We start from the raw sequence: 27,299 nt of genomic DNA, 5'->3' as shown, positions 1-27,299 counted from the left end.
TTGGAGGTGCACAAATCTATTCAGGGGATATGCATGGGCTTTGAAAATCAAACTGCTTACTTGCAGGGAATTGGAGAATGAGGACTGATCTTTGAGATAGCTTTAAAAGAATCATTCTAAACATTTTTACTTTTGCTTAATACTTTATAATTTTAGGGCACTGCAATTTAAAGACTAGGTTTTTGTTTCCTAATACTGGGGAAAATATTTTTCAAATATTCCAAATATTTGAATATTTCTAAATATTCCATTATGTTTCTTGCCATAGCATCCCACAGACCATCCTAGGAGTATTCACGTGTCCTACTTTCATGCTAGATTATGGGTTTCTCAAGGGCATGACTCCTTCACTCCACTATGGATCTGGTGAGCATGTTTAATTTAAACTTAGGTAATGATAACATGGATGGTAGAATAGTTTCGAGTGGTCCTTTGGGTGTGGAGTAAGGATGTATGTTAGATTCTGAGTTCATTCATTCATTTTGAGTTCATTCATTTGAACTCATAAATGAGTTTATTCATTCATTTATTTTTCTTCAGCAAATGTTCAGTGATCATTACCAGGATTAAAACATCGTTCTGGGCTGAGGAGACAGAAGAGAACAAAGACAAAGCCTTCATGGAGTTCACATTCCACTTGGAGAAACAAACAATAGACAGGCACCCAGAGGAACATGTAGTGGGTGCAACGGTGACGAGAACTCCAGGAAACAGCACCCAGGGCAGGGGTAAGGGAGGTTGGAGGCAGGCATGGAGCTGTCTATGTAGGTTGTTAGAGGGTACTCCTCTAATCAGGAGGAAACAAAAGAGGCCAGGGGATTATTTGGGAAAAGAATATCCTGTGCCTGGTGAACTTTAGGAAAAGCGAAGAGGACAGTGTGCTGGGGTGGAGAAGGCAGTGGCGGGAGATTACATCAGAAAGTGACAGGAGGACAGGGTGTGTAGGATGTTGGAGGCTGCTGTTAGAACTGTCTTTTACTCTGAGTTAAATGGGAAGCCACTGGAGGATTTTGAGCAGAGGAATGAACTAAACAAGCATGTTGTGAAAGGATTCTGTCTGTGTCAATTAGTTGCTGCTAGTGGCTCAGAAGAGTGCTGGTTTATTTTTCTCCCTGTCCTGTGGGTTGACCGGGCAGTTGTCTGCTGGTTTCACCTGACCACACTCCTGTGGCTGCATCAGCCAAAGGACTGGCTAGGAGTTGAACTCTGTTGCAATTTCCGATGTCTGGCCCCCACTCTCCATGTGGACTTTCATCCTCAAGGAGGCTACACCAGGTTGGGATTGCTTTTGTGATGCTGGCAGCATTCCTAGAGAGCAAGCACTTCTTAAGCTTCTGTTTGCCTCATATGTGCTGAGTCACAGAGTCAGCCCAGAGTCAGTGTGAGACAACAGGTAGGTGTGGATACCAGAAGGCATGGTTCACTGGGGACAATTAGGGTAATCAGCTACTACTCTCTGGCTGCTCTCTTGAGGGCAGACTTGGGGAACAAGGAATGGCAGACCAATAAGGTCAATTCAGAGGCTATTGTCATCATCCTTAGTGGTTTCTTGGTGCAGGGTGACAGCAGTAGAGTGGTAAGAAATGATCCAATCATGATTATATTTTGAAGATAGAGGCTAAAGTGTTTATTGATGAATAATGTGTGAGATGTGAATGAAAGAGGGGAATTCAGGATGATCTCAAAGTTTTTGTCTCCAGCAATTCCAAAGATGGAGTTGCTATCCACTGAGAAGAAGAGACTATGGTAGGGGGCAGATTTTTTGTGTGTGTGGGTTGGACAAAGTAAGAGGACTGTAAGAGTTCTGCTTTGGAACTGTTAAGTTTGAGATACCTGTTAGACATCAGCTATAGTATTAAGGATTTAGAGGAATGAGTCTGGAATAGAGAAACAAATTTGGGAATTGCCAACCTGTAGATGGTGTTTAAAATGCTGGATGAGATTGACAAAGGAGTGAGCAATTCCAGTTCTGCCACATACAGAATGTAGGTACTTTGGGCATATGCAAAGATGTGTTTCTCCACTTGTAAAATGTTAGTTAATAATGGTAGGTTCTTCATAGGGCCAGTGTGCTAAATGAGTGAGATAATCCACATAAAATGATTAGCACCATGCCTGGCATGCACCCAATAAAGTTAGCTATTATTATCAGTGTTCTACATGTGGAAAAATGTGTTTGACTCATTCTTCACTGGGAGGGACATTGATTGCAGGAATAGGCTAAGAAGGAGAGATTTTCTGTTCCAGAGACACTTGGGAAGACAACGGACAAATAACCCATGTAAGGGATTCATAAATGCCCTTGATTAATGGCAGACGGTCCATGGACCACAGTTCTTGGTCGTCTAGCATTAGAAAGTAGGTGCTGGAATCCTGAGTCTATCACTTTACTGATAATCTTTCTAAGCCAGTGGTCTCCAACCTTTTTAGCACCAGGGACTGGTTTCGTGGAAGACAATTTCTCCATGGACTGTGGCAGGGTTGGGGTATGGTTTCAGGATGAAACTGTTCCACATCAGGTCATCAGGCATTAGAATCTCATAAGGAGTGTGCAACCTAGATCCTTTGCATGGGCAGTTCACAATAGGGTTCACGCTCCTGTGATAATCTAACGCCGCCAGTGATCTGACAGGAGGCGGAGATCAGGCAGCAATGCTCAATCATAGCTTACCTTCTGCTGTGTAGCCCAATTCCTAGCAGACCATGGAACAGTACCCGGTTTGCAGGCCTGGGGTGGGGGACCCCTGCGCTATGCCTAGTTTTTTTTTTTTTAACTTTTTTTAAAAAATTTTTTTATTATACTTTAAGTTCTAGGGTACATGTGCATAATGTGCAGGTTTGTTACATATGTATACTTATGCCATGTGGCTGTGCTGCACCCATCAACTCGTCAGCACCCATCAATTCATCATTTATATCGTGTATAACTCCCCGATGCAATCCCTCCCTTCTCCCCCCTCCCCATGATAGGCCCCAGTGTGTGATGTTCCCCTTCCCGAGTCTAAGTGATCTCATTGTTCAGTTCCCACCTATGAGTGAGAACATGCGGTGTTTGGTTTTCTGTTCTTGTGATAGTTTGCTAAGAATGATGGTTTCCAGCTGCATCCATGTCCCTACAAAGGATGCAAACTCATCCTTTTTTATGGCTGCATAGTATTCCATGGTGTATATGTGCCACATTTTCTTAATCCAGTCTGTCACAGATGGACATTTGGGTTGATTCCAAGTCTTTGCTATTGTGAATAGTGCCGCAATAAACATACGTGTGCATGTGTCTTTGTAGTAGACTAATTTATAATCTTTTTGGGTTTATCTTTGTAGTAGACTAATTTATTGGGTAATTTGGGTATATACCCATAGTGGGATGGCTGGGTCATATGGTACATCTAGTTCTAGATCCTTGAGGAATTGCCATACTGTTTTCCATAATGGTTGCACTAGTTTACAACTGTGAAGTGGGCATGCAATAGTCCTCACCTTGTATGAAATCAAGTCTTGTGATAATCTTGGGATTCTAGCATTAAAACCAGCTATCATTAAATATCAACTGGGATGACGATGATGATGATGTTGATGAGGATCTTGTTAGCATTCGGACATCTCTTTTCTTTGCATCAATATATGTGGAAAGAAAGACACTGCTAGTCATTCATTAAAGTAATTGAACTGTATTGAATCTCTACCTTATGGAAGACCATGCCTTGGACCTGTGTGATCAGGATGCCTATGAGGGGGATGACAGAAAAATCTCTTCCTAAGCCTGGAAGGATAGTTTTGAAGCTTCTAAAAGTGAAACTGTGTGTCTGAACTCCAGTCAAAATTTTATGTTTGGAAGTGAATCTTCCAGGACAAGGTTGAGGCAATTTGGCAGCTCAGCCTCTAAAAACCTGCTTTGCCATCTCCTTGGTTAAATTTATTTCCTGCCTAAATAGAAATCTTCAATGTTTTATACTTTTTAAGCTTAGCTGTAATAAATTCAGCATCAAGAACGTTTATTTGCAAGAGTGCCCCTGGTTTGCTGAGTTTGCAGAATGGCAAAACCCCTCCCCCCGAAAAAAATTGTTTCTATTTGCTGGTTTTTGTTTTGTTTTTTTTTTTGCTGTTGTTTTTCATTTCTAAATCTGAATAGAGACCCCACCTACTCTTCACTGTTTGCTCCTTCACTTTTGTACATTTTCCACTTTTTCTGCCTTGTGCTGGGTCCCTCAGACTTAACGTGGCTTCATTAGCCATACATAGTGTGTATTTCGCATCCTCTCTGTTAAGGCATTTTCTGTGTGTATTTCACCGCAGATTCTGATTGTAAATTGGTTGTAGAAACTTCACTGACTCCCTGTCTGTGACATTTGTGATGGATGGTCCCTATTTATACAGAAAAGCACAGCATGTGCAAAGTTACACGGCTCCTCGCCATGCTTACTGGGTTGGAAGGAGAGAGCCAGCAGTCCCACTGCAAAGAGAATCATCGACTTTCTTTTTTGTGCAGCAGTCAGAAAAGTCCAGTGTGGAACACAGTCTGTGAAAGGCTTATGCAGCTGACTCAAGTCCTGGCGCTTCTACAAAGACTTCCTGAAGAACAACTCAGTCCTGGAAATAACACTGGGGATTGCAGGGTTAAGAGTATTGCCGCTGGGGTAGACCCACTGACATGGAGCCCCACCTGAGTCATTTGTGGTGTGTGTCCGTGTTAGTGTCTTCATCTGAATGGGGATATGGAGACGACTTGTTCTATGGGAGTGTCTTAGTCCATTTGGACTCCTATAATAAAATATCATAAACTGGATAGCTTATAAATAACACAACATTATTTCTCACAGTTCTGGAGACCGGGAAGTCCAAGATAAAGTTGCTGGCAGATTCAGTGTCTGGTGAGGTCCTGCTTCCTGGTTCATAGATGGCACGTTCTCACTGTGTCCTCGCATGGTGAAGGGGGCAAAGCAGATCTCTGGGGCCTCTTATATAAGGACACTAATTCTATTTAATGTGTGATTAGCTCTCATCATCTAATCACCTCCCAATGGCCCCATCTCTAATACCATCACATTGGTGATGAGTTTTCAAAATATAATTTTTTTTGGTGGGCTGACACAAATGGACCATAACAGGGAACTTTTGTGATTTTGGCAGGTCTGCTCACCACTCTACCATTGTCCAGTTGACTAGATTCATGTTACCTGATTTTCTATCCTCTGACTCTTGAATTGATCCCATCAACAATATTTGGGTTTGTAACCCCTTAGTACTTTGTCAGAGTTGAATATGGATATGTTTGCTTTCATGCAGTTGGAATAAGCAGAACTTAATAATGAGAAATGGAGTCCCTTTCTCCTTCCCCAGCTCCCTTATTGGCAAGGAATGGAGTTCCTTCTTCTCATTATGGGGCAAGAGGAGAACACAGCTGCATATACCTTCTCTTTGGGGAAAGAGTAGAGAGGACCCTTCTGAGATTCCTTGCCTAGAAGGAGACTGCACAGGTAAATAAAAGAGGCCATCCACAACCTCCATGACATTTAGCACTCTGCAGGACAAGTGCAGCTGTGCTCATGTGAGCTACTCAATAAAAATTACCATGGTGCTTAGTCATGACCTGTCTTGTTTCTGAGTTATAGGCAATCCTCAAATTCCAGGCTTTCTTTTTTTCAGTAATTTACAATTTTCATATTACATTCTGACGTCCGCAAATAGTATTCCATGCACTGAATTAGGCCTTTTAGTCACTGCCTCCTAATGATGGTTTTGAGATTTTAGGGGGTGAGGGCTGCAAGAAGCTGCTTGCCAGTGGCCACGTGATGAAGAATCGGGTCTCTGTTGATTCCATGGCAGTTGGTGGTGCGTACCCTTCCTCCACATTAGACAGAGAAACAATAATAGTCCCCATTTCTCTAAACCCATTTCTCTTCAATCCAGGTGACAAGGGGCACCAGTGAGTCTCTAGACCATAGAGGTCCTGAAGTCTGTTCTTCTGGCAAGCTCCTCTCCAACCTCCTTGCCCATCAGACCACATTTACTTAACTACGTCCTCCTCCTGTGCAGAAAGGGTGTATGGTGCTATCCATGGGTGTGGAGACTCACCAATCCATCATAAAGATTTGTTATGCAGTGACAGAGGAAATCTACCACTGTGTATTGGCAAGGGTGGGGCCCTGAAATCGTTCATCCAGTCATCTTGAATATCACTTGTGTTTAAATAACCTTTTTGTTGAAGCATAACACACATGCAGAAAAGTGCGCTAATAATGTGTGTAGAGCTTGATGAGTTTTTACAAAGTGTACACACCTGGGTGACCAAAATCACTATCACCAAAAAATTAACCACTATTTTTATTCATCATCAAATATCTTCACCTCTTTTTTATTCTATATAAATGAAATCACATAGTATCTACCCTTTTGGGTTTAGCTTCTTTGGCTTAATATTGTGTTTATGGGTTTATCCTTGTTTTTTCATGTAGCAATGGCACCATTTCACTACTGCATTATTTGCTGCTATATGAATATGTTACAATTTAATTATTGGGCTGCTGTTGAGCATTTTTGTCCAAAACCAGGCTATGGTGAATAATGTTGTTTTGAACATTCTATTACATGTCTTGTGGTGAATACATGTGTTTGTTTTTTGGATCTATACCTAAGCATGACATTTCTGGGTCTTAGAGTACATGTTTGTTTTTGTAAGTACACCCAAACAATTTTCCAAATTGATTGTTAAACTCACATCAACAGTAGTGTAAGAGAGTCTCAGTTGCTCTACATCCGTGTCAGCCTTTTAAAACTATTCTGGTAGGTGTATAGTGGTACTTTATTTTGGTTTTAATTTGTATTTCGGTGTGACCAATGGTGTGGAGAATCTTTTCACGTGTTTGTTGACCAGTTGATATGCTTTTTATGAAGTGCTTGAGTCTTTAAATCACAATCAATGGGTTATCTGTGTCTTTCTTACTGATTTGGAGTTTTTTCAGTATCTCAAATATGAGCTGTTTGTTGGATATATGTACTGCAAATACCTTATCCAGTGGTGACCTCTGATTTTAAAACAGTTTTACATCTTGAAAAAGTCCAATTTATCAGTCTTTTACTTAGTGATTAGTGCTTTTGTGTCCTGTTTAAGAGGCCATGTTTATACTGTTACCTAAAAGCTTTATTAATTTTTTTTTACATTTAGATCTAGAGTTGATCTGGAATTGGTTTTTGTCTACAGTGTGAGATGGGGTCGAGATTTCCTATTTTTTTCCCACAGGGATATTCTATAATCTCAATATCATTTACAAAACAAAACACCTTGTTCCTATGGCTCTGCCGTGTCACCTTCATCTTACATTGAGTGACTTTATCTGTGTGTGGTCTATTTCTGGATTCCCTATTCTGTTCCATTGGTCAGTTTTCTATCCTTGTACCAATATCATACCATCTTAATTACTATAAGCTTGATAATCTGTAGTCTAAAATCTTCAACTTTGTTTTTATTCAGGATCTTCTTGTTTATCTTGGCTCCGTGCATTTCCATATAAATGGCACAATCAACTGTCAATTTCCACTGAAAAACCTACTGGGGTTTGGAACAGCTTGAAATCTTTAGATCAATTTGGAGATAACTTACTTACATCAGTAAAATCCTTAATCTTCTGGTCAGTACTTTCAGCTATGTTCCACTTGGCTTTCTAGCTGCTGGCCTTCTGTCTCCATGAATATACCCAATTTTTATTTATCATTTAAAAATAAAATATAAAAGAAAGGGAGCCTGCTGGGTCTGATGAAGTTGAGAACCACTGGTAACTGGTGCATTGTATTTCCAGCTTCCTTTAGGGCTTACCTTTTGAAGTAAGAAACAAAAAAACAAAGAAATTCAAAAATTGTTTTGCAAAAGCCCTTAAAAGGAAATCATTTTCTTTATGGATTTTCAAGCTTCAGTGTTGACTTCCTTGGCAGTCCCAACCTCAGATTTTAATCTCTCCAGCCTGTGAGATGACAAAAGCTCTTTTGAGAGCTGCTGTTCCTTCCTTCCTTCCTCCCTCCCTCCTTCCTCTGTTGCCCAGGCTGGAGTGCAGTGGCATGATCTCAGCTCACTGCAAGCTCCGCTTCCCAAGTTCACGCCATTTTCCTGCCTCAGCCTTCTGAGTAGCTGGGACTATAGGCGTCTGCCACCGCGCCCGGCTAATTTTTCTGTATTTGTAGGAGAGTCAGTGTTTCACCGTGTTAGCCAGGATGGTCTCAATCTCCTGACCTCGCGATCCGCCCGCCTTGGCCCCCCGAAGTGCTGGGATTACAGGAGAGCTGCTGATTCTTAGAGTTCACTTTCTCAGTTTCCCCTTCCCATCTATGCCAAGAATCTGCAAACATTCCCACATGAAAAAAGTGATGTGCCAATGCTGAGTCCATCTCAGGCACTTTTCTTCTCTGTAGCACCTTGGCCACTTGGTATCCTGCCTGCCATGGCAGCTTTCTGATGCCTTCAAATAAGTTTTTTGTTTGTTTTTTGTTTTTTTTTTTAATTATCCAGCGTTTCTAGTTTTTTTGGCCTGCAACAAACTAATTCATCACAGCTGGAAGTTAAACTATCCTAGTGATCTCACTTATTTACCTATCCTTCTTGGTCTGAGGGAAGAGAAAGACTTGGATGAACAATGTTATAATAGCATTCTAAGGAAGGAAGTGCTGTCCCTAACGCCTGCAGTTTTACTGTTCGATAATCAGAGATTGGATTTTTAAGATGTAAATTGCTGGGTGTGGAGGCGGAGGGTCGCTTGTATGTAAGCCCTTGTTTGTCCTGGTCATGAGAACAGCTTGTTAGCTCCCCTTCTATATTCTATAAAATATAGAAGCATCTATATTTTATAGGGAGATGGTCGATAAACACTTACTGAATTGAACTGAACTAAAGACAGAAAACTTTGCAGGAAGAGGTAGTTCTGCAAGTAAAATCAGAAAGTGTGACTGAATCTAAGATAGACAGTGAAGGTAAGGTGTGTTGTAGGAGGGCTGTGCTCTTGGAACTAGGCTGACCTGTGTTTGAGTTTTGACTCTCACCTTCCAGCTCTGTAACTCTGAATAAGTTTAAGGAGTGTGAGGCTTGTTTGAGTTGGGAAGTGCAGTCAGCAGTCAGCTAGATGATTCCTAGGATAGGGATTGATAATTGTGATCTGTGAATTATCAACATGCAGTGTTGAACGAGGCCATTGGGACAGAAGTGGGATTAGAACTCCCATAAGAGTATGTGGGGAAACTGGAAAAGAGGACACTGGGGAATACTGAGGCAGTAGAGGTGTTTTTGAAGAAGATTAAAAAATGGTCAGAGAGGTAGAAAGATATCTGGAAAGAGTGGAGTCAGCAAAGCTACGAGCAGAGAGTTTCAAGGGAAGGAGTGTCTGTCCTCTCCAGGTGAGGACGCACAACTCTCCAGCTGTGCTGGGGTGCTGGCTCCCCATGTGCTTCCCTGGAGGGTGGTTTTGTGCGTTCTTTCTACATCACTCAATTCTCAGGCTGGGTCAGGCCAGGTATCTCACGTTCCAGGCTTCTGGGAATAAATCCGTGAAAGACCATGGGACCCCACACTCTTCTCATTCATGCCGCATCATGCCTGGCTTTGCTGCCTGTAGTTCTTCCTGGAGAACACCTGAGTGTCATCTTTCAGAATTCAGAAGTTAACCTACTAAAAACAATGAAACCTTTGATATGAATGTGATCTATAGGTAAGTGAATGTGACACAGGGGGTTCTGGGAGCTCTGAGGAGTGTTTTTGAACATTGCCTTGTGTCAGCCATCTGTATCATCAAAAATGGTCTTGCTTGGGCGGTATTATTTTTCCATTTTCAGATTGAAAAACCTAGGGTGTAGGCAAGTTTACCAGCTCACCCAAAGTCAGACAGTGAATGGCAGAGCTGAAACCAAACCCATGGCTAACTATGGAGTCAATGTTCAGGGCACTCCACTATGCCTCGTCGTATTTTTACAACAGGGGCCTTTCCTCTTCTATCAGCTGCTTATGCCCAACATCCTGAAAATAGAAATGTCTCCCTTATTGGTCCTTCCTTCACTGGCACAGTCAGCTCTATGAGCTGGCTTTAAGAGAGAAGTTTGAGGGAACAGAATAGGGAATCTCTCTTAGCATGTGATCATTAGGGTGGTAAGGTATCAGTGGAGGGACAGGTTTACACTTTATTTCTATTATATAGAATGATAAGACGAAGCACTGATGACAAATCCATTTTATGAAGCTGTTAGGTAGAAAGGGATTTTCCAATATATACAAAGAAGGCTTAAGTGTGTGTATTCCCTTTAAATCAGAGGTTTCAATTCTAGAAGTTTAAGGATATTACCATATGTGTGTAAAGAAAATTTTATAAGTATATAATTTGTATTGATGTCCGTAGAAATTAAACATTTGGGCCTGGTGCGTTGGCTCATGCCTGTAATCCCAGCACTTTGGGAGGCCAAGGCAGGCGGTTCACAAGGTCAGAAGTTCAACACCAAGCCTGGCCAATATGGTGAAACCCCATCTCTACTAAAAATACAAAAATTAGCCAGGTGTGGTAGCGTGCGCCTGCAGTCCCAGCTGCTCAGAAGGCTGAGGCAGAAGAATCGCTTGAACCTGGAAGGCGGAGGTTGCAGTGAGCCCAGGTGGTACCACTGCACTCCAGCCTGGGTGACAGAGAGAGACTCCATCTTAAAAGAAAAAGAAATTAAACATTTGGAAAGATCCAGTGTCCATCATTGGGGATCAGCTGAAGCAGTGAGGGTGCAGCCAGACAAGACTGCTATTCATGGCTGATTAAAACTGACAAATGGATGAATAACATGTGGTATATTAATGCAGTGGAATGTTATGCAGAATTAGAAAGAAATGAAGTTCTGATACATGCTGCAACATGAATGAACCTTAAAAACACTATGCTAAGTGAAAGAAGCCAGTCACAAAAGACCACATGTTGTATGATTTCATTTATATGAAGTGAACTGAAGAGACAAATCTGTACATAGATTCTTTAACATATACATTCCCCATGATATTTGTTAACAGGAAGTCATGGATTTTTAAATTGTACATATATTATTATCCCGTTTTTGGTAAAAAAATCTTTTGCAGATGTCTTAAAATTGCAGTGCCTCTGTCTAAGCTAGGAATCAAATCTTCTGCATTAATATGTATTTTCCTTTGTCCTCTAAATTTAGACACTGTTGTAGACATTGATCATTCTGCATTTACTTCACTATTAAATGGTGTTCCTGGGTTCTTGGTTACTTTGGTGATGGTGATGTGGAACTAGAGAGATTTTGTGCTATGCACCAGCCTAAACCTTTGAGCTGTTGGAAAATGCCAACAGCCTTGTTTGTATAATGTTGGGAGGCATCTTGCATCAGTAAAGTTGCCTAAGATTTTGTGATCCAGATTGTTCTTTGTCTATCCTGTATTATGCAATACCTCAAAGATCACAGACTGTGAAAAGGTGGAGATATAGTATCAGCTACATATATATATATATTTATGTGTGTGTGTGTAAAACTGATGTTGTACTTTCTTCTACATGCTTTTTGATATGTCTAAACCCATAATCTTCTTGAATTATTTTACAAGTAGAAAAATTGAGCTAATTTCATTTTGGAGAAAAATCAGCTGATTCTATTGGTAGAATGGTACAAGGAGAAACTGTATCTGAATTTACATAATATTTTATAATTTTCAAGTACCTACTTTATGTCTTTGTTCCATTTATTTATTTATATTTTGGATACTTATGACCATGGCACAGAATATACAGACATACCCCAGATATATTGCATGTTCAATTCCAAACCACCTCAGTAAAATGAGTATCACTATAAAATGAGTCAGAACAATTTTTTGGCTTCCCAGTGCATATGGAAGTTAGGTTAATCATATATTGTAGTCATAAAGTGTGCAATATTATTGTGTCTAACAAAGAATGTGCATGCCTTAATTTAAAAAGGCTGTACTTATTACAACAAAATGGTAACAGTCATCTGAGCCTTCAGTGAGTCATAGTCTTTTTCACTGGTGTTGCCTCAATGTTGATGGCTATTGACTGATCAGGTTGGTGGTTACTGAGGGTTGTGGTGGCTGTGGAAATTTCTTAAAATATGACAGCTATGAAGTTTATCACATCCATTGACTCTTCCTTTTCTGTGGCATATGATAATGCTGTTTGATGGTGTTTTACCCACAGGAGAACTTTAAAACTTGGAGTGAATTTTCTCAAGCCCTGCACTGCTTTCTCAACTAAGTTGATGTTATATTCTAAATCCTTTGTTATCATTTTAACAACATTCATAGCATTGTCACCAGTAGCAGATTTAGTTTAAAACACCACTTTCTTTGCATCCATTAGAAGCAACTCCTCACCCCTCAAGTTCTTAGAGATTGCAGCAATTCAGTCATATCTTCTAATTCTAGTTCTCTTGGTATTTCCACCACATTTGCAGTTACTTGTTCCAAAGAAGTATTGAACCCCTCAAACTTATCCATGAGGGTTGCAATCAACTTCTTTCAAATACCTGTTAATGTTGCTATTTTAACCTTCTCTCACAAATAACACATATTCTTTTTTTTTCTTTTGCTGCTGATGATAGCTAACGTTTATTAAGCATTTTATTAATGCATTTATTAATGCTATCTGCCAGGCATTCTGCTAAGTGTTTTACATATATTATCTCATTTATTCCTGGTAGGAATTTTTTTTTGACTTTTATTCTTTTTTAAAATTTTTTATTATTATACTTGAAGTTCTAGGGTACATGTGCACAACGTGCAGATTTGTTACATATGTATACATGTGCCATGTTGGTGTGCTGCACCCATTAACTCGTCATTTGCATTAGGCATATCGCCTAATGCTATCCTCCCCCCTCCCCTCTCCCCACGATAGGACGTGGTGTGTGATGTTCCCCTTCCTGTGTCCAAGTGATCTCATTGTTGAATTCCCACCTATGAGTGAGAACATGCGGTATTTGGTTTTCTGTTCTTGCGAGAGTTTGCTGGGAATGATGGTTTCCAGCTGCATCCATGTCCCTACAAAGACACGAACTCATCCTTTTTTATGGCTGCATAGGATTCCATGGTGTATATGTGCCACATTTTCTTAATCCAGTCTGTCACAGATGGACATTTGGGTTGATTCCAAGTCTTTGATATTGTGAATAGTGCCGCAATAAACCTACCTGTACATGTGTCTTTATAGCAGCATGACTTAATAACATATATTCTTAATAGCATCTGGAATGGTGAATCATTTGCAGAAGGTCTTCAATTTGCTTTGCCCAGATCCATCAGAAAAATCATTATCTATGGCAGCCATATAGCCTTACAAAATGCATTTTTTAAATAATGAGGCTTGAAAGTCAAAATTCCTTCTTGATCCATCAGCTGTAGAATAGGTATGATGTTAGCAGGCATGAAAGCAACATTAATCTTCTTGCATAGCTCCATTGGGGCTCTTGGAGGACCAGAAGCATTGTCAATAATCAGCAATATTCTGAAAGGAATGTTATTTTCTGAGCACTAGGTCTCAACAGTGGGTTTAAAATATTCAGTAAACCATGCTATAAACAGATGTAGTGTTATCCAGGCTTTGTTGTTCCATTTACAGAGCTAGGCAGAGCAGATTTAGAATAATTCTTAAGCCCCTAGGATTTTTTGGAATGGTAAATAAGCATTGGCTTCAACTTAAAGTCACTAGCTGCATTAGCCCCTAACAAGACAGCCAGAAGCCAGGTGTGGTGGCTCATGCCTGTAATCCCAGCAATTTGGGAGGCCAAGGTAGGAGGATCTGAGGCAAAGAGTTTGAGACCAGCCTGGCAATTTTAGCAAGCCCTCATCTCTATAAAAATAAAATAAAAATTAAAAAAATTAAGGGAGTCGGGCTGCTCTTTGAAGCTTTGGAGCCGGGCATTGACTTCTCTCTATCTATGACAGTTCTTGATGATACCTACCTCCAATAAAATACTGTTTTGTCTTTATTGAAAAATCTGTTGTTTAGTGTAGCCACCTTCATCAGTGATCTTAACTAGGTCTTTTGGATAACCTGCCGCAGCTTCTCCATCACTTGTTGCTTCACCTTGCACTTTTATGTTACAGGGATAGCTTCTTTCCTTAAAACCTCATGAGCCAATCTCTGCTAGCTTCAAATTTTCTTTCACAGCTTTTTTTTTTAATCTCTTATATTTTATAGAATTAAAGAGAGTTAGGACCTTTCTCTGAGGCTTTGGCCTAAGGGAAGGTTGTGGCTGGTTCAATTTTCTGTCTAGATCACTACAGCTTTCTCAATATCAGCAATATGGTTGGTTGACTTCCTTATTCATATGTTTACTAGAATAGCACTTTTAGTTTCCTTCAGGAACTTTTTTTTTTTGCACTTACAACTTGGCTGTTTTGTACAAGAGGCCTAGCTTTTGACCTGTCTCACCTTTTGACATGCCTTCCTTATTAAGCTCAATTATATATAGCCTTTGATTCAAAGTGAGAGGCACGTGACTCTTCCTTTCATTGGAATACTTATAGACCATTGTAGCATTATTAATTGGCCCAATTTCAATATCGTTGTATCTCAGGGAATAGGGAGGCCTGAGGATAGGGAAGTAGATGGAGGAAGGGCTGATTACTGGAGCAGTCAGAATACACAGCATTTATTGATTAAGTTTGCCATCTTATATGGGTGTGGTTTGTGGTGCCCCTCCCTTCCAAATTGCAATAGTAACATTAAAGATCTCTGATTACAGATTCCCCATAATATAATAATAAAATGCTTGAAATATAGCAAGAATTACCAAAATGTGACACAGAGACATAAAGTGAGCGCATGCAGTTGGAAAAAATGGTGCAAATAGATTTGCTCAATACAGGTTTACTACAAACCTGTAATTGGAAAACTTTTAATTTGGAAAAATAATTTAATTATTGTGTATCTGGGAAGCACAATAAAGCAACGTGCAATAAAATGAGGTCTGCCTGCGTTACTTTGGTGATGGTGATGTGGAACTAGAGAGATTTTGTGCTATGCACCAGCCTAAACCTTTGAGCTGTTGGAAAATGCTATGGCAGATAGGCATGGCAGAAGTTATTTGGCCATTTAAAAAATTTTTTACTTCTTAAATTGACATATAATTGTACTTATGTATGGGTTACATACTGATGTTTCAATGCTTATAATGTATAGTGATCACATCAGGGTAATTAGAATATTCATCATCTCAAACATTTCTTTGTGTAGGAAATATTCAGTATTCTCCTTTTAGCTATCAATATTTGAAACTGTATATTATTGTTAACTATGTATTACTGTTCCATCCTACACTAGTATAGAATACTAGAACTTATTCCTGCTATCTAGCTGTAATTTTGTATCCTTTAACACATCTCTCCCTATTGCCTTCTTCTCTGGGTCCTTCCCTGACTATGAGTACAGGACCCTTGGGCTGGACTGGGAATGTGTTGTGGGGGGATGCTGGGGGCTTTTACTGAGGCCCTGGGCATGGGCTCATAACTGCTCCACTGGCTGGGGGCAGGTCAACTCCTCTGTGGCCTGGGGACGTCTCATGCTCAGGGAAGAGCATGCCATGGTTTGGCTGGCTCAAGGGCAGATTCTCCCTGGGCAGGACTGGCAGACTGTTCCTCTAGCTATTAATAGACGTGCAGGTGGCAGTGGTTGGTTTTCCTGCTGTGCAGGACCAGAGTTACAGCTGATCCTAGGCACAGGCTCCATGCAGCTGGGGTTGTGGTGTTCAGCCACCTGTGTGGGCTTGGTGGTGTGAAGATGGAGCCCCAGTGCCGAAATGGTGCAATGGCTACTGGCCCCAAGGAGGCCACACTCCTGAGGTGGCTTCAGTCTTAAGATGGCACTGTGCTGCAGCAGCTTGACTCATGCAGAGGTGAATGGCGGGTGGGAAGTTCAGCTAATGTCCTCATAAACTGGGCAATGCCAGTGCATGAATTCCTGGTAGCTCTCCAAACTGGGCACGTGGCCTGTGAGGACTGTAGAATTCTCCTGTAGTAAGGACCGTAGGTATGTGGTGGCAATTGGATTTGCTGGGGTTGTTCTTCTGCTCAATTTTTTTTCCCACGAGGGAGAGTCCCTCCTGACTTCAGGCAGATCCAACCTGGGTGGGAGAGATGGTACTGCAGAGGCTTGGCACATCCACCCTGCCCTCCTGGACTTCCAATTACAATTACAGGTGCCTCTCCACTCCCCTGCTGCACACCAGTGCTTTCCTTTGACATTCTTCTTCTTTTTTTTTTTTTGAGACGGAGTCTCGCTCTGTCGCCGGGGCTGGAGTGCAGTGGCCAGATGACATTCTTCTTACATCTTAGCTGTTTATTCATTGCCTTGGTCCTTTCTTGTGGGAGAAATGAGTACCATGTGTGTCTGGTCAGTCATCTTGCTAATGTCACTCTCTCTCCTATAGGCAGGCACTATGTACAATAAGCATTGGTGCCACAGAAAGAAAGTTTCTGGATTGAGGGCATTTCTGGGAAGGGAGTATGAAGCAAACAGTGGTGTAAGGGAACTGGAGTGGGGAGAAGAACATGGCAGAAGTGTGAAAAAGCCTAATTTTTATAATTTTGCAATATATTAGCTTTGGCTGTTTCTTTTGTTTTTGGCTGTGGGTTATTAAGAAAAATGAGCTACATTTGAGTCTCAGTTCTGTTGTGAACTAATTATGTGGTCTCCACAAATTCAGAGTTCTTCCCTGAGTCTTGATTTCTTCATCTGTAACATGAAAACGATGCCACATTTCTGTGGGTTGTCATAAAGTTCAAATGTAACAGCAAATTCCCAAGTGCTCTGTAATTAAGAAGGTTATGTACTTGCAGGTTTTATTATGCAGACCACATGACATTGTCTGTTAGATACTACTTGAGGTTTCGTCTTATATTTTGTGGTGTGTTTTGTTTAATATCCCCTAGATTGTTTCATTTGTTACATGGAAAGTGTTGGTCAGACTCAGCTGTGATCCAGGGTCCTGTGATTTGTGGTTTCATGCTATTTCTCTCATATTAAATGGCTTTTCCTTCAATTTTGTAACTTTCAGAAAATGAAATGAAAACACGAAGCAATCATCTCCCTCTGGATTTTGGCACTTCTTCAAGGTTCCTATCTCCTTTGGTAAAAATGAGTTTTCTGAGTCCTGGAGTCAGATTTCCCTTGGGGCTCCTGGGGCTGCATGCACTGAGTGGTGCTTGAGGACCTGGAGATGATAAGCAGAACTTGAGTTGGGCCTGGTTCAGGGCCTGGGACTAGGATGTGTAGAGGACATTTGTCTTTAACCTCGTCTACCTCTCTTTCTGTGTCCTCTTCGACCTCCTATAGTATTCTCATAGTGTCCATCACTCACTCCTTGAATAGTATCACCCTCTGAGAGCCCAGACATCACTGACATCTCCAAAAAGTGCCTGATCTGCATTTTCAGTCTATAGCGTGGTATTTCCTAAAGTGCATTCTGTAGAACATAGCTCTCTAATATGCTCCATAGTACAAAGGTTCTAGGTCAAATACATTTGGCAGACTGTGCTTATGTTGCTCTTTTGAATATTTTGTAGATTCTTAATGCATAGCTTATTAAGTATTCTGAGAATTTCTACGTTTTACCTGTTGAATCATTTCTCATTTTCTTCTCTTTCTGGGACTCTTAGTGCACATGTGCTATATTGTTCCACAAGTCCCTGAGGAGGTCTCTGATACTATCCCACATGCCTCTGTTCAACCCCTACCCCAGTCTTTTTTTCTCTGCTCCTCAGCTTGAAGAATTTCTGTTGACTTACTTTCAAATTTGTTGACTCATTCTTTTGTATTTTCAATCTGTTGTTAAGCCCATTCGGTTACTTTATCTCAGTTTCTAATTCCAAAGTTTCCATTTGATTCTGTAATATAACTTCCGTTTCTTTGCTGAGATGCCCTATCTGTTCATTCATTTAGATCACATTTTCCTTTAAGTGAACAAGTTTATATTTGCTGCTTCAGAATTTTCATCTGTGAAATACTACATCTGTGCTAGTTCAGGTTTGGTTTTCAGTTATTTTTTTTGTTCACTAAATGTTAGATTTTTATATTTTCTGTTTCCATTCATGTCTAATACTTTTGAACTTTTACTGAACAAAACAGATAATGTAGATTGAGGTTTTTTTTTTGGAATTGGTTCAATTAATAGTTGATCGCCTTAGATTTGTGTTGGTTTGGTTTTGTGCTTTGTAAAGATTGATCTGGAAAAACCTATGGTGTTTCTCAAGCCCTATAATTTGGGGGATCCAATCTCTAAACTCTGTCTTTGTTGTAGATGTTATCATAATTTTAGCATCTGTTAGTGTGTGTCTAGTGTAGGCCTTACTGTAGCCTGTGGTCTTTAAACCTAAATCTGGACCCTTCTGTTTCCTCTGTTTGGTGACTACGTTGTTAACAAGGTGTTAATGAGGTCTTGGCTTCTCTCTTGCTGGGCCATACAGGCACTGTCCAGCCTGCAGTGTCTCTGTTCTACTGACTAGGGTAAGCCTCTGGTAGTCTCACCTTTTGCTTGTGCAGCCCACCCCTGAGTCAGTGACTCACAAGTGACTTCTCCTTTCACAATCTGTATAGCTTTGTGTCCTCCAATACCTGATTCCCAGATTCCAGCCCCTGCGCATATTCATCACAGTGAGTGTATTAGTCTGTTCTCACACTGCTGATAAAGCCATAGCTGAGACTGGGTAATTTATAAAGAATAACAGGTTTAATGGACTTACAGTTTCACATGGATGGGGAGGCCTTCCAATCATGGCAGAAGGCAAAGGAGAAAGAAAGTCACATCTTACATGGTGGCAGGCAAGAGAGAGCTTATGCAGGGAAACTCTTCTTTATACAACTATCAGATCTTATGAGACTTACTCACTATCCCTAGAATGACCTGGGAAAGACCCCACCCTATGATTCAATTACCTCTCACTGAGTACCTCCCACAATATGTGGGAATTGTGGGAGCCACGATTCAAGATAAGATTTTTGGTGGAGACGCAGCAAAACTGTATCAGTGAGGTTAGTATGCTATGCCTGGACTCCAGGGCACAGCTGGGAAGTTGTCCCTTGCAGAGAGCTGGGCAATCATGAGGCTCACCTGTGAATTTCTCTTCTCTTGAAATTTCAGTCTTCTGTAGCCTATTGTCACATGCCTGAAAACAGTTGTCTTATTTCCTTTTTTTAGTTTTATAATTATATACGGCAGGAAGACAAGTCTGATACCAGTTGGACCATTATATCTGGAGGTTCAGAGGTGATCCTTTAAGTCATTTTTGTCATTGCATACTGTGTAACCTATGTTCAAATGGTAATGCCCTTGTTCCTGCCTTCAAAGCCACTAAGCTCAGATAACAAAACTCAAGTACCCATCTTTAAGTCTTTGTTTACTTCCAAGTTTCAAACAAGTAAAAGTTGAATACAGCAAATATGTATTTTAAGCAGACAGGCATTTAGTATAGGAATTCACTGCTAACAAAATCACTGAAAGGGATCACTCTCAGATCAGCATAGAATTGATTCACAGGGGATCTTCTATTTCTGAGGCTGCCCAGGGTGGTTTCTGGCATCAAGGATCTCAGCTCTCATTTCATATGCCTGTTGGGGCATAGACCAAATGCTGAAACATAGATCTTGAAATGTTACTGTAGAAAAATTTCATATTCCTAAGACCTTCCTTACTAGCAGAAACCCAACTCAAAAAGAGAGAAGATAGAGTAGTTTAGCTTATTTATGCCCTTCAACTCATATATATCTAATTGGCAAAGTCTAATTTGTGTGCAGATCTTAGCTGCAAGGGAGTCTGCACAATGTGGACTCTAGCTTTCCTGTCTCCCTTAGAAGGATGATAGGAAGGCGTTTGAATGAGCTGATACACAAAGCACCAGCATGCATGTTCCCTGCTTAGAATTCCTTCCTCATCCTTCAGGACTTACCTCCAATGCCACCTCTTCCTTCGTGCTTATTTGTTAGTCTCATGTCATATAGCACATATACCCATTATGATGTTTTTCCAAATGTTTTTTATAATTTATTATGGTTCTGTTTTCCCCATTAGGGAAAAATAAAGCTCTTTGGGTTAGAGACTATGGCTTTTTCATTCTTCAACCCTGGTGTCTAGTTCAATGACTGGCATCTATGGCTCCAGTACATGTCTACTGAATGAATGAATGAATAATGAGAAATAGTGATGATTTTACATCTTTAAATCATATCATATGGAAAGATGCCCCTGGAGCTTGGAATGACCTTGAAGACAGTCTGACTTTTGCTTCACTTCTTCTTAGATTCTTTCTATGTGAACTAACTAGTAAAGGTTGAAAAATTCTACTCAACCAATTATCTGGAGCTAGAAAGAGGAGATAAATGGCTCTTTGACTGAATTCTACAGATCTTTTAAAATTAATTCAGTCACAGTGGTTTGTGTGTGTAACTGCAGTCTTGAGCCCAGGGAGACCATTCTGAGCCCTGGATCCAGGCTTTCAGAGGTACTTAATAAGTCACTCATCACCTGAACATTTCTTATCTGTGAGTTGGAAGAGGAAACTCTCCCTTGGCGGGTAATGTGTGCATGTGCCAAGCAAACGGCTTCCCTTGCAGTGGCTGAGATGAATGATTTGCCTCCTGGAGGCAAACATTTCTCTCCCCAGTGGAGTCCTTCCCACTCTCTGGCCCATCATTAAATCTAGCCCATTAATAACATTGGCCGGAATTCTGCCTTCTAGAACTCAGCAGTTGTTCCGGAGCTTGTTTCAGTCCTGGCCCAGCTGGTTGGAATGTGTGACTGGCCCTGCATACAATGGGGAAGCTTATGTTTATGTGTGCATATTATGGGCCTCCACAAGCCCCATCTGTTCTAACACGGAATCTTAGCCCTGAGAGGGACCACTCAGTCCTAAGAGGGACCTGGGGGAACCTGGGTTATTAGGAGGACACAGGGCTGGGTACCAGAGAACCTGGCTCCTGTTTTTCAGCTCTTCTACTGAAGATGCCCATTGGCAAAGCACATCAATTCTCAGTCAGAACAGCACAGTCACTTAACCTAGTTGAAGCTGACTTGGCCTATGTATGCAATAAATGCTAGGGTTTGTCACCGAGACATTTTGGTAGATTGTTCTGCAGCATTATTGTGGCAATAGATAACTGACACTCCACCCAACAATGCTCTCATTCATAATGATCATATTATTTATTTGATAAATATTTCATTTTTTTTGAGATGGAGTCTCACTCTGTCACCCAGGCTGGCGTGCGCTGGTGTGATCTTCGCTCACTGCAACCTCCACCTCCTGGGTTCAAGTGATTATCCTGCCTCAACCTCCCGAGTAGCTAGGATTACAGGCATGTGCCACCATGCCCAGCTTTTATAGTTTATTTTTAGTAGAGATGAGGTTTCGCAATGTTGGCCAGGCTGGTCTTGAACTCCTGACTTCAGGTGATCTGCCTGCCTCAGTCTCCCAAAGTGATAGGATGACAGGTGTGAGCCACTGTGCCTGGCTGATAAATATTTCTTGATAGCTTATTTCATGCCAGGCACCATCACTATCCAAGTTTTCCAGTCATTGGAGGGAAAGCTCTACAACCAAAAAGCATGTGCTAGAATTCGGGATTATTTGTAATTGTGCATTTGCTTTTATGTGTGGTGGGGAAGGGAGGGAGCATGTTGGTGTGAGTCAGTTCCTGAGAGACTGCTCAGTCCTGGGAGTGAACTCTTCTAAATAAAGTTCCTATACCTGCAGAGGGGAACCAGGCCCTGGATTAGGTGAGTCCACCTTGTGCATCTCACCTACCTTCTACCCCAGCACATTTGTTTCTAACTATAACCAAACCATTAGAGTAAACATATGGGAGAATATAGTTAAGTTCTAAATATGCAGTATGGAGAGGATGTTCTGTGGGAGTGTAGGAAAAGCAAAGGTCAGCAGGTGATAGAGGTTTGACTTGGCAGATAATCATGATGGTCGACTATATTTACATATTATAGTGAGTTATGGTTCACATTATCTTAGGTATGTTTATATAGGTACTGCTATTGCAATTTCTTGGGCTCCTACCATGTGCCTGTCATGCACTAAACACTTTATGTACATTTTAAAATTTAATCTCACAATAGCCCTTGCAGTAATCAGTAGGTGCTTTTTGTATTCCTATATACAGATGAGGATACTGAAGTCCAGAGAGGTTAAGTGACTCGTCCAAGGTCACACAGCTAAACAGTGGCAGAACCAAGATTCAATCCAAGTCTGTTTGCCTCTAGACCATGACCCTGTACCACTTCTGGGTGCGCTTGGTCCTTCCCTGATATAATCCTATGGGAAAGACAATTCACATAAAATCTTTAAATCCTCATGTTGTAAATAAAGAAGCCAACTTTCAGGAAAGCTACAAAATCCTTCCAAGGCCAATTAACGAGGCTTACTTACTAATTGGTAGCACAGCCAGTTCGGTCCATGTTTTTCATATATCTCATTGTAGTTCAGTTTTTAAGGGCCAGAATATACATTCAATGACAGCTTCTTTGGGTGACCACTAGGGTAGGAGGGGAGATGGTCAAAGGTGATAAATAAGCCCATTCTTTGGTCATGATTTCTTCTCTTAAATCTGAGAGTCAAGACAGGTGGGCTCAATATTTGTTTTCAATCGAGTGCATCAAACAAAACTGGGAAGCCTTTTTTTTTGTTTTGCTACTGTGGACGAGTGGAGAAAGTGGCTGAAAGAACTGTTTCGTGTGTTGGGGCTTTGACTTTTGAGAGGCCCTATCTGGACTCCCCCTCTGCAGCTGGGGCCATTTAGAAGCTCATTTGCTCTGGACTCGCTCCAGAGCCCGCCCTTCTGGCTGGCTGCGACCAGTGTGTTTCTCCTTTAAATAGAACAAGCACCTTTCAATATCTTTATCTCTTGCTTCCTGAAATATGAACCAAGACGCATACTCCACAGATGGCACAATTAAACTCGGAGGACCCCTGGACACCCTGCTAGACAGCCAAGATAAGAAAGCTAATTTTTCTCGGTGGACTTTTCTAAATGAACAGAACCTGAGTCTCCCCTCTTGTCTAAAAATATATTCTTACTGAATTCTAAAAGTAAGAGGGATTTTCAAAGGGATCATCCAATATCCTTTCAATGGCTATTTAAAAAAATTATCTTGTTTTTCACTGATTTATTCAGTATGTGTGTGTGCATGTGTGTGTATGTATGTATGTAGATGCATAGATACCTGGCAGGCACAATATCAGACATAAGAAGCAAATTTACATGATGTATCCAATATACTGAGGAAAACAAACATAAAATAAATTATAGCAAATTAAATATATAACCACAAAGCATGCTTCATGCTATCAAGAACATAAAGGATCTCTGAGATTATGAAGTGGGTTGCCTTCACCTGTTTAGTTAGGGCCAGGAGCTGCTCTGGGAGGAAGTGTGTTTTACGCTGAGATGAGAAGGACTGACAGGAAGGAGGCTGCTGGGAGAAGAGTGGTGCTGGAAGTGGGTGGGGAGCAAGACAAAATGTGGGCAAAGGCCCCACAGGCATTGAGGTTATGAGTTGGAAGGGAGTGGAGTTTTCCATGTTAGAGAAACATGAGCAAGCTAGCAGGCTGGCAAGTGGCAAGGAGAGAAGACGGCTGAGAGACGAGCTGGTAGTTTTAGACAGGAAGCATATCTCACAAGACCTGTGAGCCACATTATGAGTTTTAGGGATTAAGTTCACAAGGAGAGCACCAAAAACCACTGGACACTAGGTTGGAGAGTGGATTGGGGGTAAAGTGTTCAGAGACTCTCTCTAGGAAGAACTAAGGTCAGTGGCAGATGTTGGCCTATAGACTTAGAAGACTCATCTGGGAGGCAGGACAATATTTATTAAGAGTCACATTTCTTTGAGCAAGTCTGCTGCTCTGGTCTTCAATTTCCTGACTCTGTCAATGTAGAGACTAACAACACTCACCCTGCCTGCTGCGGAGGAAGGAAGGAAGGATGCCTCCCATGAATGAGCTCTGGGAAGTACATGAACCCAAGTGAGTTTAGAGTAAAAGTATGATGTGGGCATGCCATGATCCAAGAGACCTAATGCTGTGGGAGCCAAGTGGGAGATGCCACTTCCAGCTGGAGATGGTGGGGACATAGCATGTGAGCTGGGCATTTTATGTCAGAGATGGTTTGAATGAGAGAGGTGGGGATAGGAGGTGTCCTGGCCTAAGAACAGAGACTGGGCCAAGGCAGAATGGTGGGATTCTACAGGGAACGGGAGCAGGTCAGGGTGGCCCCTGCTGCTGAAACATGTTTCTGGCAGGAGAAGCCCAAAGCTCACAGGGTTTTGTGCACAGTATGGGCTTGCATCTTCTGCCTCTGCCTTCTGTAGCTGGGTTCCTGTTTTGTTCTTCTTCTGGGTACTGGAGAAATAAACATCTTACTGTCTAGAGGATGGCTGCTGAAAACAAACATAAGTCCTCACTCTCTTAATTAAAAAAGCAAAATCCTCTCATAAATGAAGGCCAACCATTTCTACAGCTGCTCATGTTGGCTCCTGGGGTCTCCGGCTGGTGCACGGGGAGTAGAAGTGCTGAGGAAGCCTTGCAGCGGTGGGGAGTGGGGTAAAGCACTTCAGTTTGGACTTCTCGCCCTCCATGTGTGGCCCCACCTGGCCCTGACCTGCTGAGCTCAGCACTGACAGCTAGCTCTAGAGATGGCTTTTATCCTGTTCTGCTCCATTCCAGCCTGAAACACAACCACTGAGCCCCCACAGAGCTCTGACCCACTTCCCAGCTTGTGCTGTTGAGAGGGGTAGCATGAGGGTGCGGGAAGAGTGGAGAGCTACAGCACGTGGGATTCCTATTGAATTTCTTCCTGCTACTGAGATCTGTTTCTGTGCGTTTCTAAGATGATGTCATTCATCATCAATGATATCAATCCTAATGATATCATTAGGATTCTGGGTCCCGGAGATGGCTGCCTGGGTTCAAATCCTGACTGTCACATGCTCGCTGTTTACCCTCTCTGTGCCTCAGTTTCTTCATATGTGAAAAGGGATAAGAACACTCATTTTCATTAGGTTGTTGTAAAAATTAAAATGTTTAACGTATGTAAAGATCTTAGAAGAGAGCCTGACACAGAGGAAGCACTTTGTTTACTGTTCTTGCCCAAATATTATCTTTTTACTTGGGAGGAAGTTTTTCCCTCTTGGTTAGCTCATCAAATTCAAAATTCCTCTTTTTTTTTTTTTCTTTGAGACAGAGTCTTGCTCTTTCGCCGAGGCTGGAGTGCAGTGGTGCAATCCGCAACTTCTGCCTCCCGGATTCAAGCAAGTCTCATGCCTCAGCCTCCCAAGTAACTGGGACTTCCAGCTCCTGCGACCACGCCCGGCTAATTTTTTGTATTTTATTTCACCATGTTGCCCAGGGTGGTCTCAAACTCCTGAGCTCAGGCAATCCACCCACCTCAGCCCCCTAAAATGTTAGGATTACAGGCATGAGCCACTGTGCCCAACCCAAAATTCCTCTTTACAGAATCGTGCTCCCTTTTATATTAACACAGTTAAAAACAAACAAACAAACAAACAAAACTCACAAGAAATCCCACTGCTAGCCAAGGCTTGGTGCTTAAGAGAGATTGCTTCCTGGGGTAAGTGTGGCTGTGCTTCCCCTTTAAGTCTCAGGCCCATCCTTAATCTCCACCTCCTCTCTTCCTGGGCCTGAGCACTGTTGAATCAGGGTAGGTTTTTGAGGTAGAGATTAATGAAAACTAGGGGGGAGCACATGACACAATAAATAGATGAAAAGCCAGGTGTGATTTCCCAAGGACAAGGTTCACTTGCATCAAGTCATAGATCATCTGCTCTGAGATTCTTCACTCCCTACCCTATGCTCTTAGGATATCCAAGCTCTTCCCCTGACGCACTGACACAGCTTCCAGGACATCTTGTCCTGGCTCCTGATTCCTCAAAGATCTGGATGGTGAACTAGTTACTTAGGAGCGAACTTCCTTGCTGCACACAGGTGTAGAAATTTAACCCTGACACCATTCAAATAGTATCAAACCTCAATCACGTAACAGCCATAAAGTGCACATCTTGAGAGTTACATACATTCAGAGATGGGGATTGTGCATAAATACTGAAATCTTTTCGATTTGATAAAAGGAAAAAAATGGGTGAGGTACTTCATAAAGCACATAACTATAGAGTTGCTATAGATGCTATAGAGGACCCTTCAGGGTCCTCACCCAGCATCTCTGACTGCGTTAGGGCTTATGTTCTTTATGATGTGAGCTTTGGAGACTACATCATAGGCGAAAGCTTCTTGATTTCTCGTGAAGAATCACAGCTAATACAGAATTCTTCATTTTGGTTCATTTGATCATTCAAGCTTGATAGATTCCATTTATTGAGCACTGCCATGTTACAGACATTGAGCTCAATGCTTTACCTACCTGATGTCATTTAATCTTCACAATGGCCATGCAGGGTTGGTAGTTTTATCTCCATTGTATAAATAAGGAAAGAGAAATTCATAGGCATATGTAACAAATTAAATAATACACAGATTAAAATCTCAGTGAAGAGGTAGTGTTACCGATGTGAGTCCCTCAGAGTCTAAAGTAACCTCAATTCTTGCCTCCTCAGAAGAAAGAGTCTGACCAAGGGACATAAGGCAGAAGGAGAGACTCGGGCAAGTTTTAGAGCAAGAGTGAAAATTTATTAAAAAGCTGTAGAGTGGGAATGAAAGTAGGTGAAGTGCACTGCACATGGAAGAGGGCCAAGTGGGCTGCTTGAGAGATGGAGTGTACTGTTTGACCTTTGACTTGGGGTTTTATACATTGGTATACTTCTGGGACCTGTTTCCCTTTTCCCTCCTTCTTCCCTTGGAATGGGCTGTCTGCATGCATAGTGGCCTGCTGGCACTCAGGAGGGGCTGCATGCACAGTTTCTTTATTAGAATTGTACACATGCTCATTTGAGGCATTTTTCCCTTATCAGTCGAGTGTTCTTGGAGGAAGGTCATATACCAGTTAAATGCCACCCTTTTGCCTCTTAATGCGCATGCTTGAGTCCACTTGCCCGACTCCTGACTTCTTATCAGGAAGCTGCTGATCACCAGTTTCAGTGTTTCTGTTTATTAGGAGACTGCGTTTCCCTGGTGCTGGCTGAGACCAACTATTACTTTAGAGAGACAGATTATAACCACCTGACCATCACCTGATGGTCGCCGGACAATCCTGGTGGGACCCTCTCCTGCCCTGCTCATGTCTGACTCGCTACCAACAGTCACAGTAGCAGAGCCTGAGTTTAGACTAAGACTTCCTGAATCGCAG

This window comes from Trachypithecus francoisi, unplaced genomic scaffold (assembly GCF_009764315.1).
Source record: "Trachypithecus francoisi isolate TF-2019V2 unplaced genomic scaffold, Tfra_2.0 Lachesis_group7, whole genome shotgun sequence".
In the NCBI taxonomy this organism is placed as follows: Eukaryota; Metazoa; Chordata; class Mammalia; order Primates; family Cercopithecidae; genus Trachypithecus; species Trachypithecus francoisi.
Note: the sequence above shows the minus strand (reverse complement) of the source record.